Here is a 14239-nt window from a genome sequence, read left to right as displayed (position 1 = left end):
GGCTTGTTTCTTTCTTCAGTGATGTTCTGCAATCGGGCCACCTGCCTCCTCTATTCAAAACAGCTAAAATTATTGCTATCTTGAAGCCAGGCAAGGATCTTAAATCACCTCAATGCTATAGACCAATATCTCTACTAAGGGCTACATATAAGCTTCTAGAAAGACTGATCTTCAATAAAATATCTCCTGCAATTGAACACCTTATTCCACTTGAGCAAGCTGGTTTCCAGCATGGTCGAGACTGCAGTGATCAGGTTCTCGCTTTGATTTCCTTCCTTGAAGCAGGATTAGAGAGGAAAATGAAAAATCTATCTGTGTTCCTTGATCTCATGGCTGCTTATGACACAGTTTGGAAAGAAGGCCTTCTTCTGAAACTCATCAGGGCTATACCATGTCTTAAAATTTTCATCCTGATAAAAAATATACTCAGTAACAGATTATTCCGAATTCATACAGAACACGTCCGTAGCAGATTCCATACACTTAATAATGGCTTGCCACAGGGATCAGTCTTGTCTCCCATTCTCTTCAACTAATACATCCATGATCTCCCAGAAACCGTATCTTGCAAGTTCATCTACGCAGATGATATCAACCTCACCATACAAACAACAGACTTCAATGAAGCAGAAGACATTCTATCCCAAGACCTTGACAAGATGGGTGATCATTTCAAAAAATGGCACCTGAAACCTAGTCCACTAAAGACAGAGGTAGTTATGTTCCACCTAAATAACACGCTGGCAAACTATCAACCTACGATCAGGTTTGGAAACCACATGCTGCAGTGTAATACCAACCCAAAATATCTTGGTGTACAGGTCCTTAACCTATCAACACCATCTTGAGAAACTGGCTAAGTTTAAAAGCCGTAACAACTTGCTGGGTAGACTAGCTGGTACTTCATGGGGCGCAGATGCATGTCCACTATGAACAACTGCTCTAGCAATAGTATATTCACCAGCTGAATATTGCTCCTCTGTATGGCTCAATAGCTCCCACACTAGTCTGGTTGATGTCCAACTGCACCATACAATGAAAATTATATCTGGTACATTGTGCTCTACTCCTATTCAATGGTTACCATTACTGAGCAACATTCAGCCTCCTCACATCAGATGGCAAAGCGCCCTTGTTAGACTGTGGACCAGGATAGCGAACAACAGTTACCTCACAATACAGCAGGATACAGACTCAAGTCACGGAAATCTGCCTGGAAGATGGCAAAGGAATTAGTTAATTCACATTTCAAGCCTGATGAAATATGGAAACACGAATGGTCTCAATCACACCTTCATGGCATTGTCAACATCAGGGATCCATCTACAAAGTTGCCTGGGTTCAACCTTCCTCGCTACACCTGGATCACACTCAACAGGATACGCTGTGGAGTCAGAAGAAGTGATTCTACTCTGCATCAGTGGGGCTGGAAAGATTCTCCACCTTGCGACTGTGGTGCTAAAGTGCAAACCATCCTGCACATTCTGAAGGACTGCCCTCTGCAAGCTTTTGATGGTTCCATCGAGGACATTCACTGAGTGGCCCCTGAGGTACTCTCTTGGCTGGAAAAGGTGGACATTCGTCTATAAGAGACTGAAGACCCATTAACCTTTTTAATGTGGAGTTTGTATTTTTTTTATGTATATAGTCAATTTCTTTTGTGCCTGTTAAGAACTTGTACATAGTCGATTGTCAACTGTAGCATCATATGCTAAATAATAAATAACTACAGCCTATGAGGTCTCACCATCTAGGAAGGGTAGTGGGAGCAGCAGACGGGGTAACCTATTCTATCCAAGGACAGACTAGCCTAACCGCTAAATGCATGAACCTGCCTATTGTAGTTAACATTGCAGTGATTCAGAACCTAATACCTGACATCATATCAGGTCATGACTTTTTGGTAGAATACAAGGTGATACCAGACTATGCAGCTCATGAAGTTTTTTTGGGAAAATACATACGTTTGAGGGTCACCTGGCACGATGGAAATCTCCAGACTCGCAATGATATGGAAGTCGAGGTAGACCTCGAAGATATCTACTTAACACATCTTCAACCAAATGAAGAAGAGCTGAAACGCGCCTTAAAGGACTTTCTAGAAGTCATCACCAATAAAATAGGACAGACTAGCACTGTAATGCACACCACTGAATGCAGTACCTCCTCACCCATCAAGCAACGCCCACATCCAATCAACCCGGATAAGCGCAACTTCGTCATTCAAAGATTCAAGAGATGGAAGTGCAAGGTCTCACGAATCCTCTACATCTTGTTGGGCTTCGCCTATCGTCCTACCAAAGAAGAAGAAGAATTGGGAGTATCAACTGCGTGTGGACTTCTGCAAGTTGAACGAGAAGACCGTTAGTGACGCCTACCCCATGCCTGGCCTGAAAGACTCACTGAAACAAGTAAGTGGATCTAGGATTTTCAGCACACTGGGTCTCAACTCCGGATACTGGCAAGTGGAGGTCGAAAAAATTTCCAGGCCAATGACGGCCTTCATGACACCAAGAGGATTGTACCAGTTTACAGTAATGCCTTTTGGATTGAAGAATACTCCTGCAACCTTCAAGCGACTGATGGCTAAATTGTCAGGATTTGTTGGAGTTTTCTGCCAAGTGTATCTTGATGGCATCTTAATCCACAGCAAGAATTTTCATGAACACTTTGTACATCTGAAGAAAGTGCTGGAACAACTGAAAATTCATGGACTGACTTGCGAACTGGAGAAGTGCCACTTCGCCCAGCCCCGCGTACAATATCTTGACCATATCCTAACATATGAAGGTTTAGAAAGGCAACCGGAGAAGAATCGAGCTATCAAAGAAACTGAACGCCCACGGACCAAGTGACAAGTAGGTCAGTTCCTTGGCTTGTGTAGATGGTAAAGCAGCTTTGTGCCACACTTTGAAGAGAAGGCAATACCACTCACCGATCTCAGTTCACCTAGAGCCACCGGCGAGTGCAGACGTACGGAGTGGAGGGTCCCTGGAGTGGGAGAAGGTAGTGTAAGTGAGGAGTGTTGGAAGTCAGCGAGGTGCTTACAGGCAATGATTGGTACAGAGCAGTACAGGGCGAGCATAGGTGGTTGGGAGGGAAGGAAGAAGAAAGAAGAAGTGAAGACAAGAAGATGCAGAATAGAACTGGATAAAATAGGATACTTTATACTTTCTGCAGCGGTGATTTTGATATTGCTTTGGATTGGGGGAGTAGAACTGAACCCAGGTCCGACTTACAGAGGAAATATGAGCTGGGAAGACATGGAAACAATCAGAAAAATCGTAACAGAGGTGGTAGCAGAGACATGTCCCCTCGAACAAATCAAGAACATGATCAAGGAACAAACGAGGGAGTTTGAAAAAATGAAGGGGTGGTTTCAGGAAAAGATAGAAGACACAGCTTCACAGGTGAGAAGAAATGGTGAAGAAGTTTCAGCATTAAGAGAGGAGATAGGGAGATTGCAAGAGGAGGTATCGAAACTGAAAGCCGACGTAGTTGTTAACACCCGAAGTCGCAGAAATAAATGCTTGTTTATATATGGAGTGCAAGAGGGTAAGAAGGAAGATAAGACGAGTATAGTTTATAAAGTAGTGGACTTAATTCAGGGTAAAATGAAAATAAATTTTAGTGAAGTGGACATTGATGATGTGACAAGAGTGGGAAGATTTAGAGGTAATAGGCCTATCAAAGTGCAATTATTTTCTACACTGATGGCTGATACAGTGGTGCGTAATGCAGGTAACGTGCAAGGAGAAAAAATATGGATAAGGAGGGACATAGGAGCTGAAGAGTGGAGGAATGAAAAAACTCTTAAAAAACACATGATACGAGCTAGGCAGCAAGGGTTGAATGCAGTCATCAGAGGACAGGAATTAGTGGTGACAGGCAACAGATGGAGGAGAGTATGGTCGGTGAATAGACTGATGGACCTAGAACGAAGGATGAAACAAGATGAGGAGGCTAAGAGAAGTGTAGTGAATAACGGGGATGACAAACGAGTGGAAGATAATAGGCAAGTGAAAGATAACGAGGGTAGAAGTGTAATTATAGGAAGTAGTACTGAAAAGTGTCAAGAGAGACAGAACGAGGTGCTAAGTGGAAGTATGAACAACGGTAAGGAAAGAGCAGTGGACGGGCAATGCAGGAGAGAGGCTGAAGATCAAAGGGGTGATGGGGGAAAGGAGAGTGAGCAACAAGAAGCTGAGAGAGCTGAGTGTAGTGGTGTAGTTAGACAAGATCAGGGTATAAAAGTAAGGCCAGTGTTAACCTATGAGTACCTCGATCAGAAGTTGGGTTGGAGCGCAGGGAGAGATAGAAGATATATTTGTAGAAGAAGTAGAGATGGAGGTACTGAGATTGCATTGGTGTAGGGTATAAATGCTGAGTGATGGCAGATGAGTGTGTGTTAGGGCTGAATTGAGGTGTTGGAAGTAGAGGTGGTATATGTTGAAATGTGGTGTTGGAAAGGTATGGAGATGTAGTTATGATATGTTATAGGGTTGAAATGTGGTGTTGGAGAAGTGGTGGTATAAGATGGTGGATGACAGTTTGTTGATATTTGGAGCTGGAGGAGTGATGGTAAATGTGGTGTTGGATAAGTGTTGTAATTTGGCTATTTGTAAATTTTGGTTTGGGGGAAGATGGAGTTTTTGGTAGGAAATTATGATGGATATTAGGATGAGTATGAGTGTATGGCAAATTGAGCAAATTATGATGTGTTATAGGGTTGAAATGTGGTGTTGGAGAAGTGGTGGTATAAGATGGTGGATGGCAGAAGGTGAGTGTATTTGTAGAAGAAGTAGAGATGGTGGTACTGAGATTGTATTGGTGTCTGGTATAAATGCTGAGTGATGGCAGATGAGTGTGTGTTAGGGCTGGATTGTGGTGTTGGAAGTAGAAGTGGTATATGTTGAAATGTGGTGTTGGAAAGGTATGGAGATGTAGTTATGATATGTTATAGGGTTGAAATGTGGTGTTGGAGAAGTGGTGGTATAAGATGGTGGAAGGCAGAAGGTAAGTGCATTTGTGGAAGGAGTAGAGCTGGTATGCTGAAGTGTGGTGTTGGAAGTATTGGAGGCTTAGTATGATATGTTATAGGGTTGAGATGTGGTGTTGATAGCTATTTAATTTTTGGGGCTGGAAACAGGTGAGTTTATTATCATTTTGTATTGTATTGGTGACTGGTATAAATGCTGAGTGATGGCAGACGAGTGCGTGTTAGGGCTGAAATGTGGTGTTGGAAGTAGAGGTGGTATATGTTGAAATGTGGTGTTGGAAAGGTATGGAGATGTAGTAATGTAACTCGGCTATTTGTAAATTTTGGTTTGGTAGAAGATGGAGTCTTCAGTAGGTAATTATGACGGGTAGGATGAGTATGAGTGTATGGTAAATGTAAGTTATGATATGTTATAGGGTGGAAATGTGGTGTGAGAGAAGTGGTGGTATAAGATGGTGGATGGCAGAAGGTGAGTGTATTTGTGGAAGGAGTAGAGCTGGTATGAAGTATTAAATTATGATATGTTATAGGGTTGAAATGTGGTGTTGGAGAAGTGGTGGTACAAGATGGTGGATGGCAGAAGGTGAAGAAGAAGTAGAGGTGGTATATGAGGTAGGGTTGGTGTGGTATTGCTAAAATGGGTGTTGGAGTATTGCTGGCCAAAATTTTTGGAGGCGTGATTGGTATTTGTTATTCATTGTCGAAATTTCTGGAGATGAGAGGTAATTTTATTATGGGTGTTATGACGGAATGAAATGAAATGAAGCAATGTTAACGCAGATTGGTAAAAGTTGCGGTATGGTTGATTGGAACGCAATGACGGAATAGGATGGCCGGGTTGGTATGCAATCATGTAATGGCGGGTTTGGAATGCAACCTGGTAATGCTGCGCTTGCAGCTTATGCTGGAGTAGGTCAGGGAACAATAGAGGTGTAGAAAATGCTGAAGTAAGAAGGCTGAGTACGTGAGAGTGATAACAAGCATGGAGTTGTAACACCAGCAGTAGAATGTAAACATTGACCAGGCTGTTGTGAATTGATGTAGATGGAGTTGGTTCTGGTATAAAACCGGGACGGTATTGTTTATTTCATTTGATGTTATTTAGTATATAGGGGAGAGGGGTGGCTCAGGTTGGACTATTCTTATTAATTTTATTTGTTATTTATTATTATTATTGTGAACATGTATTCGGGGCTGAATGCCTGTTTTGTTCACTAATAAATACAATACAACACTCACCGATCTACTCCATAACAACCGCCCATTCCGATGGACCAGGAAGGAAGAGGCAGCATTCCAAGGCATTAAGGCTGCGATATGCAACGCTCTCGGTCTAGCCCATCCCAACCCTCAACAAAAGGTGTGCCTGCAGACGGACGCCAGCGACTCCAGCTTAGAAGTGTTATTCCAGGAGAGGAGTGACGGCGGAAGGGACATCGAGTATGCCAGCAGAAAGCAATCTCCCACCGAACAATGCTACTGCACTGCCGAGAAGGAAGCCTTAGCCATAGTGTGGGCCAAGGGCAAATTCAGAGGCTACTTGGAGGGAAGAAAGTTCCAGTTGTACACTGATAAACGCAGATCTCAAATGGCTGAACTCAGTCTCTGACTCAAAATCTAAACTGATGCGATGGGCTCTGTTAATCTCTGAATTTGATTTTGAAGTGGGTCACATCCCAGGATCGACAAACATAGGAGCAGACAGTCTATCTAGGCACCCAACGATGGAACCTGAAGCTAGGAGCGTCATTGTCGAGAGGGAGTTACCACAAAAACACCCGACGCGAACCCAATGAACCTGTTCTTATGATCATCAGGAAGGAATTTGATCTGGGAGTACTCAAGCAATGGCAAGAACAAGACAAGCCCTGTAGGGTCATGACGCAGTGGATTAGAAGACAGTCAACTCGTACCGAGGTAATTCAAGATGCGCTACAAAAACTTCCGGGTTGACGGAGGACACTTAATGTACAGACCTCACCTCTCCAACATGCCTGCAGTAGTGGTGATCCCTAGACAGCACACGACGGACATCCTCGAGAAGTTCCACGATAGCAATGAAGCCGGACATCCAGGAGTTGAAGAGACATATAAGTCTATCCGACGAAGATTCTTCTGGGTCAACATGCGGAAAGACATCCTTGACTATGCGAAAGAGTGCTACATCTGTGCCTGCAGCAAGGCGAGAAACAGGAAGGCAGATTCCAGTCAGCGAGGAAGACGGCCACAACGCCCTTGGGAGGTCATAGCCCTGGACTTGATGGGTCCTTACCCTAGAACACCAGGGGTAAAACAGGACTCCTATTAATCACCAACCTCTTCACAAGATGGACTGAAGCCTTTCCGATACCAGAAGCCATGACAGGACGCATCACCAGTCTTCTACAGGATGAGGTATTTAGCTGCTACGGTTATCCATGGTGCATTCTATCAGACAACGGGAGTCAGTTCACGTCAAGGATGTGGCAGCAAATGATGACTGAATGGGGTGTGGAGCACTGGACAACCCCTATCTACAACTTAAGGGCCAATCCAACAGAACGACAGAACCAGGAGCTAAAAAGGATGGTACAGGTCCACTTAATAGACAAGGAACATCGACTGTGGGACTGTCAGATACCGCAGTCACTCTTTGCCCTGCGACGACGCATCAACAGTGTCACTGGCTATTCCCCAGCAGAGCTGTTCCTTGGTCGACAGCTATACGGCACCGGGGATTGGGAGATTTGTCTACCATCCACTTCTGGTCAAGATGATGCAGCTGTTTCCCTAGCAGAGTGACAACATAAGCAGCAGCAGCAGGACATCAAGGAAAAGCAAGCATTGGCCAAGAAGAGATCCCTTACCTACGCCAAGGCTCAAGATGTCGAAGAGACCCAGATCTTCCTACCAGGCCAACAAGTACTGCGATGTAACCACCCAGTCAGTAATAAGATTGGAGGGTTTCATGCAAGTCTCGCATCTAAGTGGGTTGGTCCCATCGAGGTCGATAAGCAGCTGGGCCATGGGGTCTACTTACTAAAGACCAACCCTCCTGTCAAGGTCCATGCATCGGAATTGCGGTGAATCACCCAACCACTGCGCATACAGAGTAAGCCTGGTACTGCCACAGGTCCACCTGGAGGAGAGGCTACTAATGACACGGCACAATCTGGATATGAGGAAGAGAACACATCGACTATCATCAAGGAGGCTGGCAGTGAGGCAACACCGACACCCGACTCAGCACGATCCGGTTAAGAGGAGGAGAGTACATCCAGCGACGTTGAGGAAGAGAGAAGATTTAATCTACGACCAAGACAAAGTCGACGAGTGTGATGGACTGTTGAAATTGTTTCAATTTATAGTGAGGATATTGATGCAAGTGTAATAACAATTCTCTGAACCGATGGGAAAATAGTGGAAATATCGAGCTCGATTAGTAGGTGTTAATATTATTATTATTATTATTATTATTATTATTATTATTATTATTATTATTATTAAGGTGTGGCTATGAAGTCGTTGAAGTCTACGAGAATCATTATTATGTACAGACACTATTTGGTTGAAATTGTGGTCGTATCATTTTTTATTTATGTGTTGTATGATCTGTCTTTTGTAACAAAACATGTAAGGTTATTTATTTATTTATTAATACATCCATAACAGGGTATATCCCCAATTACAATGGATGGTACAAAATACATTCAATATATAAATGGTACCTACATGTACAAAATAATATATGTATGTATGTTTAGTCCTCAGCCCGAAGGCTGGTTGGATCCTCAACAGCTCCGCCATCAACTGTCATAAATGGCCTAGGCATCACTGAAGAGGCGTACTAGGGAAATGAGGAGTGAGGTAGTTTCCCGTTGCTTTCCTCACCGAGCCAGAAGTTAACAATTAAAAAACCAAGATTGCCTTGACTAAATTAAGAATAATTTAAACACATTTTCAATAAAACGTATGTCACTATATGTTTGCTGTATGTATATTAATAAGACTTTATTTAATGTAAGAACACATAATTAATAGTATATCATTTATTATTACCTGTAAATATGATATATAAATCCGATGTAATGTTGTGCAACACAGGGTAAGCTTCCAGAACAATGCACCTTTGTCACTCGAGTTTTATAGAATGTTCTATCCATTTGTACATAGGTTATCGGAGACTCGAGAAGATATCAGAAAACATGTTGTGTTATACCAATATAGTTGGTCCGTTACTGGACATTATAAATTTTCAAAGTAACTCATTTCTGGTAGCCAGCGTTTCGCCCCAGTGTGCTAAGTTGGGCTCATCAGTTGGTAAATAGCACACCTACCAAGACGCAATAGTGCATACCGTGGAGGCCACTGCGTAGGCTACTTGGAGTCACCGGCAATGCCAATGCACAACGAGAGACTTTGTCCCATTTTCAAAAATTGATGCCTGCCTGGCCATCAGAGGATAATAGATGTTGATTCCCGTAGGGAACCTGAAATACTTGTTCCGAATGAGTAAATTTATAATACCAATATAGTGCATTGGCACTGCCGGTGGCTCCAAGTAGCTTATGCAGTGGCCAGGCCTGGCCAGGCAAGGTATTTAAAGAGACAGTCTTGGGAGTTTAGTTGTAAGTGAGGAGTTGTTAATAAGTGTGTGAACTCATGTTGCAAGTATGTTGTGTTGGTAGTTGGTTGACATGCTAATGTGGCAGTCTTATTCTTATTCTTCTTCGAGTCAGTTCAAGATGGCAGTTCATTAGTGTGTGTGTGTATAATGTGTATATAATTTGTAAATAAAACAGTGTACACAACTGACAGCATCTCCTGTGTGCGTCTTTGCGTTAACGATAACCTTACCAAACTTTGACCAGACGCGAGAAAATACAATTTAACCTCAGAAATCAGTGTTGCGCTCTGCCATATCTTGAGGTGTATCACATTCTTACTTCATTTCAGTGTACAGTATTAAAATTAAGCACTTGTTTTCTTAGACTTTATTTCTAACGAGTTAACAACTGCTATCGATCAAGTTATTTATGTATTTGTTACAAAAACATGTTCTCTTTCCTTTCTCATTTTCTTTACAGGACAGCAGTTTTATTTACAAGTATCTTATGACAAATGTAAGAAATGTATTTCTCTTCCACCTATTCAATACAACTCAAAATAATAAAGTTAAGTTAAATCCTCATTAAAATGAGAGTTGGGACATGTTTCGCCCTTTCCTGTGGTGCAAAATCAGCCGTATCATTTACCTCAAATCATATCATGTCCCTGGTTAAAATTGATCTAAAATCTACTACAAAATTGAATACTTTAAAAAACATCCAAACCATATCAGGTACCTTGTATAAAATTGATCTAAAATCTACTATAAAAAAGGAATACATTAAAAAACTTCACTTAAAAAAGCTGTCATTATATGAGTAGTTTGATTTAGGTACAAGAGAGAATTAACAATACTGATGACCTAGAGTCAATGTTGAATATGAAATGAAAGTTTAAAGATACTGTTACAAAATGATGAAAATGGGTACAGAACATGCAAATGATTATATACAAAATAGTAAGAAAATGCATTCCAACACTGTGCCAATTTTCGTAATGTACTTGATATAATCTTATTCAAAAGTAGTGAATAAGTTTCTTTTTTTCTTTAAATAGCCCAGAAAGACTTATTTATATCATAGTTCTACTTGAGCACCTATGTTGAACAGTTTATTAGACACCAACCAAATGAGGCGATTGTTTACTACAGCTTTTATTTTTAATAGGTAACAACTGCTGTCGGACAAGTTATTTACGCATTTATTACGAACACGTTCTCCTCTTCCATTTCCATTTTTCTTTACATAACAGAAGTCAACGGGTATTACTAATACACTTCGACATTGCCCTCGAATATATCTAATTCCCTCCATAGGAATTTAGAATTTTCCATTGCCTTCGAATGTCGACGAGAGAGCTCCCTAGTAGACATAGTGAGGAAACAATATCGAAGATGATCAATCGCATACAACATAATCTCTGGGTGCATAAATGTCGGTAATGAAAAAATCGTGCGCGCTTAATCGCTCGTAATAACGGATTCGTCAGTGTCAGGGCTCTCGCTGTAACCGAAGGATAATACACAGCTTAATATAGGAATTTGGAAGGGACAGATAAAAACTGTTGTTACGAGGGCCATCCGGAAAGTAGTACCCATTAGCGCCGCATTAAGCGCTGATGACTCGGGTAGCCGCTGGGCAAGGTCAGACCGCGTCAGTGGCTTGTCTGCCTGCTCTGTCCAAGGTTGCGCGACGTTAGCATTGCCTGTGTTGTGTCTGTGATTGTTTAAAATGTTTAAACAAATTGAGAACCCTGCTAGTTGTGAAGTGAGGGCCGCGCTTAAATTTCTTAATGCTCGAAACGTTCGACCTTGTGATATTCATCGCCAATTAATGGAGGTGTATGGAGACAATGTGATGGACGAATCATCTGTTCGGCGCTGGTGTCGCACCTTCAACCTGGGGAGGGAAAATACACACGACGAGGAGCGTTCAGGGAGACCATCTGTCATTACAGGAATGGTAAAGACCCACCTTATTATAATAGAGAAATAAAGAGACTAAGAAGGAGGTGCAGACTGGAAAGAAATAGAGTTAGAAATGGCTGTGGAAGTAAGGAGAAATTGAAGGAACTTACTAGAAAATTGAATCGAGCAAAGAAGGTAGCTAAGGATAACATGATGGCAAGCATAATTAGCAGTCATACGAATTTTAGTGAAAAATGGAAGGGTATGTATAGGTATTTTAAGGCAGAAACAGGTTCCAAGAAGGACATTCCAGGAATAATTAATGAACAAGGGGAGTGTGTATGTGATGATCTTCAAAAGGCAGAAGTATTCAGTCAGCAGTATGTAAAGATTGTTGGTTACAAGGATGATGTCGAGATAGATGAGGAGACTAAGGCCAAAGAAGTAATAAAATTTACATATGATAACAATGACATTTACAATAAGATACAAAAGTTGAAAACTAGAAAAGCGGCTGGAATTGATCAGATTTCTGGGGATATACTAAAGACAATGGGTTGGGACATAGTACCATATCTGAAGTACTTATTTGATTATTGTTTGGTCAGAGGAGCTATAACAGATGAATGGAGAGTTGCTATTGTAGCCCCGGTGTATAAAGGAAAGGGTGATAGACATAAAGCTGAAAATCACAGGAAAGTAAGTTTGACATGCATTGTATGTAAGCTTTGGGAAGGCATTCTTTCTGATTATATTAGACATGTTTGTGAAATTAATAACTGGTTCGATAGAAGGCAATTCGGTTTTAGGAAGGGTTATTCCACTGAAGCTCAACTTGTAGGATTCCAGCAAGATATAGCAGATATCTTGGATTCTGGAGGTCAAATGGACTGTATCGCGATTGACCTGTCTAAAGCATTTGATAGGGTGGATCATGGGAGACTACTGGCAAAAATGAGTGCAATTGGACTAGACAAAAGAGTGACTGAATGGGTTGCTATATTTCTAGAAAATAGATCTCAGAGAATTAGACCCTGTAATAATTAAGAGGGGAATTCCTCAAGGCAGTATTATTGGACCTTTATGTTTTCTTATATATATAAATGATATGAGTAAAGGAGTGGAATCGGAGGTAAGGCTTTTTGCGGATGATGTTATTCTCTATAGAGTGATAAATAAGTTACAAGATTGTGAGCAACTGCAACGTGACCTCGAAAATGTTGTGAGATGGACAGCAGGCAATGGTATCATGATAAACGGGGTTAAAAGTCAGGTTGTGAGTTTCACAAATAGGAAAAGTCCTCTCAGTTTTAATTACTGTGTTGATGGGGTGAAAGTTCCTTTTGGGGATCATTGTAAGTATCTAGGTGTTAATATAAGGAAAGATCTTCATTGGGGTAATCACATAAATGAGATTGTAAATAAAGGGTACAGATCTCTGCACATGGTTATGAGGGTGTTTAGGGGTTGTAGTAAGGATGTAAAGGAGAGTGCATATAAGTCTCTGGTAAGACCCCAACTAGAGTATGGTTCCAGTGCATGGGACCCTCACCAGGATTACCTGATTCAAGAACTGGAAAAAATCCAAAGAAAAGCAGCTCGATTTGTTCTGGGTGATTTCCGACAAAAGAGTAGCGTTACAAAAATGTTGCAATGTTTGGGTTGGGAAGAATTGAGAGAAAGAAGAAGAGCTGCTCGACTAAGTGGTATGTTCCGAGCTGTCAGCGGAGAGATGGCGTGGAATGACATTAGTAGACGAATAAGTTTGAATGGCGTTTATAAAAGTAGGAAAGATCACAATATGAAGATAAAGTTGGAATTCAAGAGGACAAACTGGGGCAAATATTCATTTATAGGAAGGGGAGTTAGGGATTGGAATAACTTACCAAGGGAGATGTTCAATAAATTTCCAATTTCTCTGAAATCATTTAGGAAAAGGCTAGGAAAGCAACAGATAGGGAATCTGCCACCTGGGCGACTGCCCTAAATGCAGATCTATTGATTGATTGATTGATTGATTGATTGATTGATTGATTGATTGATTGATTGATTGATTGATTGATTGATTGATTGATTGATTGATTACAGACCAACTGCTGAGCGCAGTAGACGAATGCGTGAGGAACGATCGGGGCGTCACTATTGATGAACTCTGTGAAAATTTTCCGAATGTGTCTTGAACAATTGTTCATGAAATTGTCAAAGATCATCTGCATTATTCAAAAATCTGTGCAAGGTGGGTCCCTCGCACGCTTACAGAGGAGCATAAAACCAAGCGTATGGCTGCAGCACTGACGTTTCGGGGACGTTATTCCGATGAAGGAGACTCTTTCCTGACTCGCATCATTACTGAGGACGAAACATGGGTTTGTTATGCATCACCTGAGAGTAAACAACAGTCAATGGAATGGTATCATGCTCATTCACCAACCAAACCAAAAAAATTGAAGACAGTTCTGTCCACCAGGAAACTCATGGCAACCGTTTTCTGGGATCGCCGAGGTATATTGCTCATTGTTTTTATGGCCCGTGGAGACACAATTAATGCTAATGCGTATTGTGAAACATTAAAGAAATTACGGCGGGCAATACAAAATCGACGGCGAGGTCTATTGTCTACAGGCGTCATTCTCCTTATTTGCTAGAAACTCATGACAAAGATATAGAAAATGCCCCTGCTAGTTGGTTGGTACTGTTATTTCCTTACACAACCCACAAATGCTAACTTTCTGACTACAGCACTTAGT

Source organism: Anabrus simplex, chromosome 1, assembly GCF_040414725.1.
Source record: "Anabrus simplex isolate iqAnaSimp1 chromosome 1, ASM4041472v1, whole genome shotgun sequence".
NCBI lineage: Eukaryota > Metazoa > Arthropoda > Insecta > Orthoptera > Tettigoniidae > Anabrus > Anabrus simplex.
The sequence above is the reverse complement of the archived record's forward strand: the minus strand, read 5'-3'. Positions refer to the sequence as shown.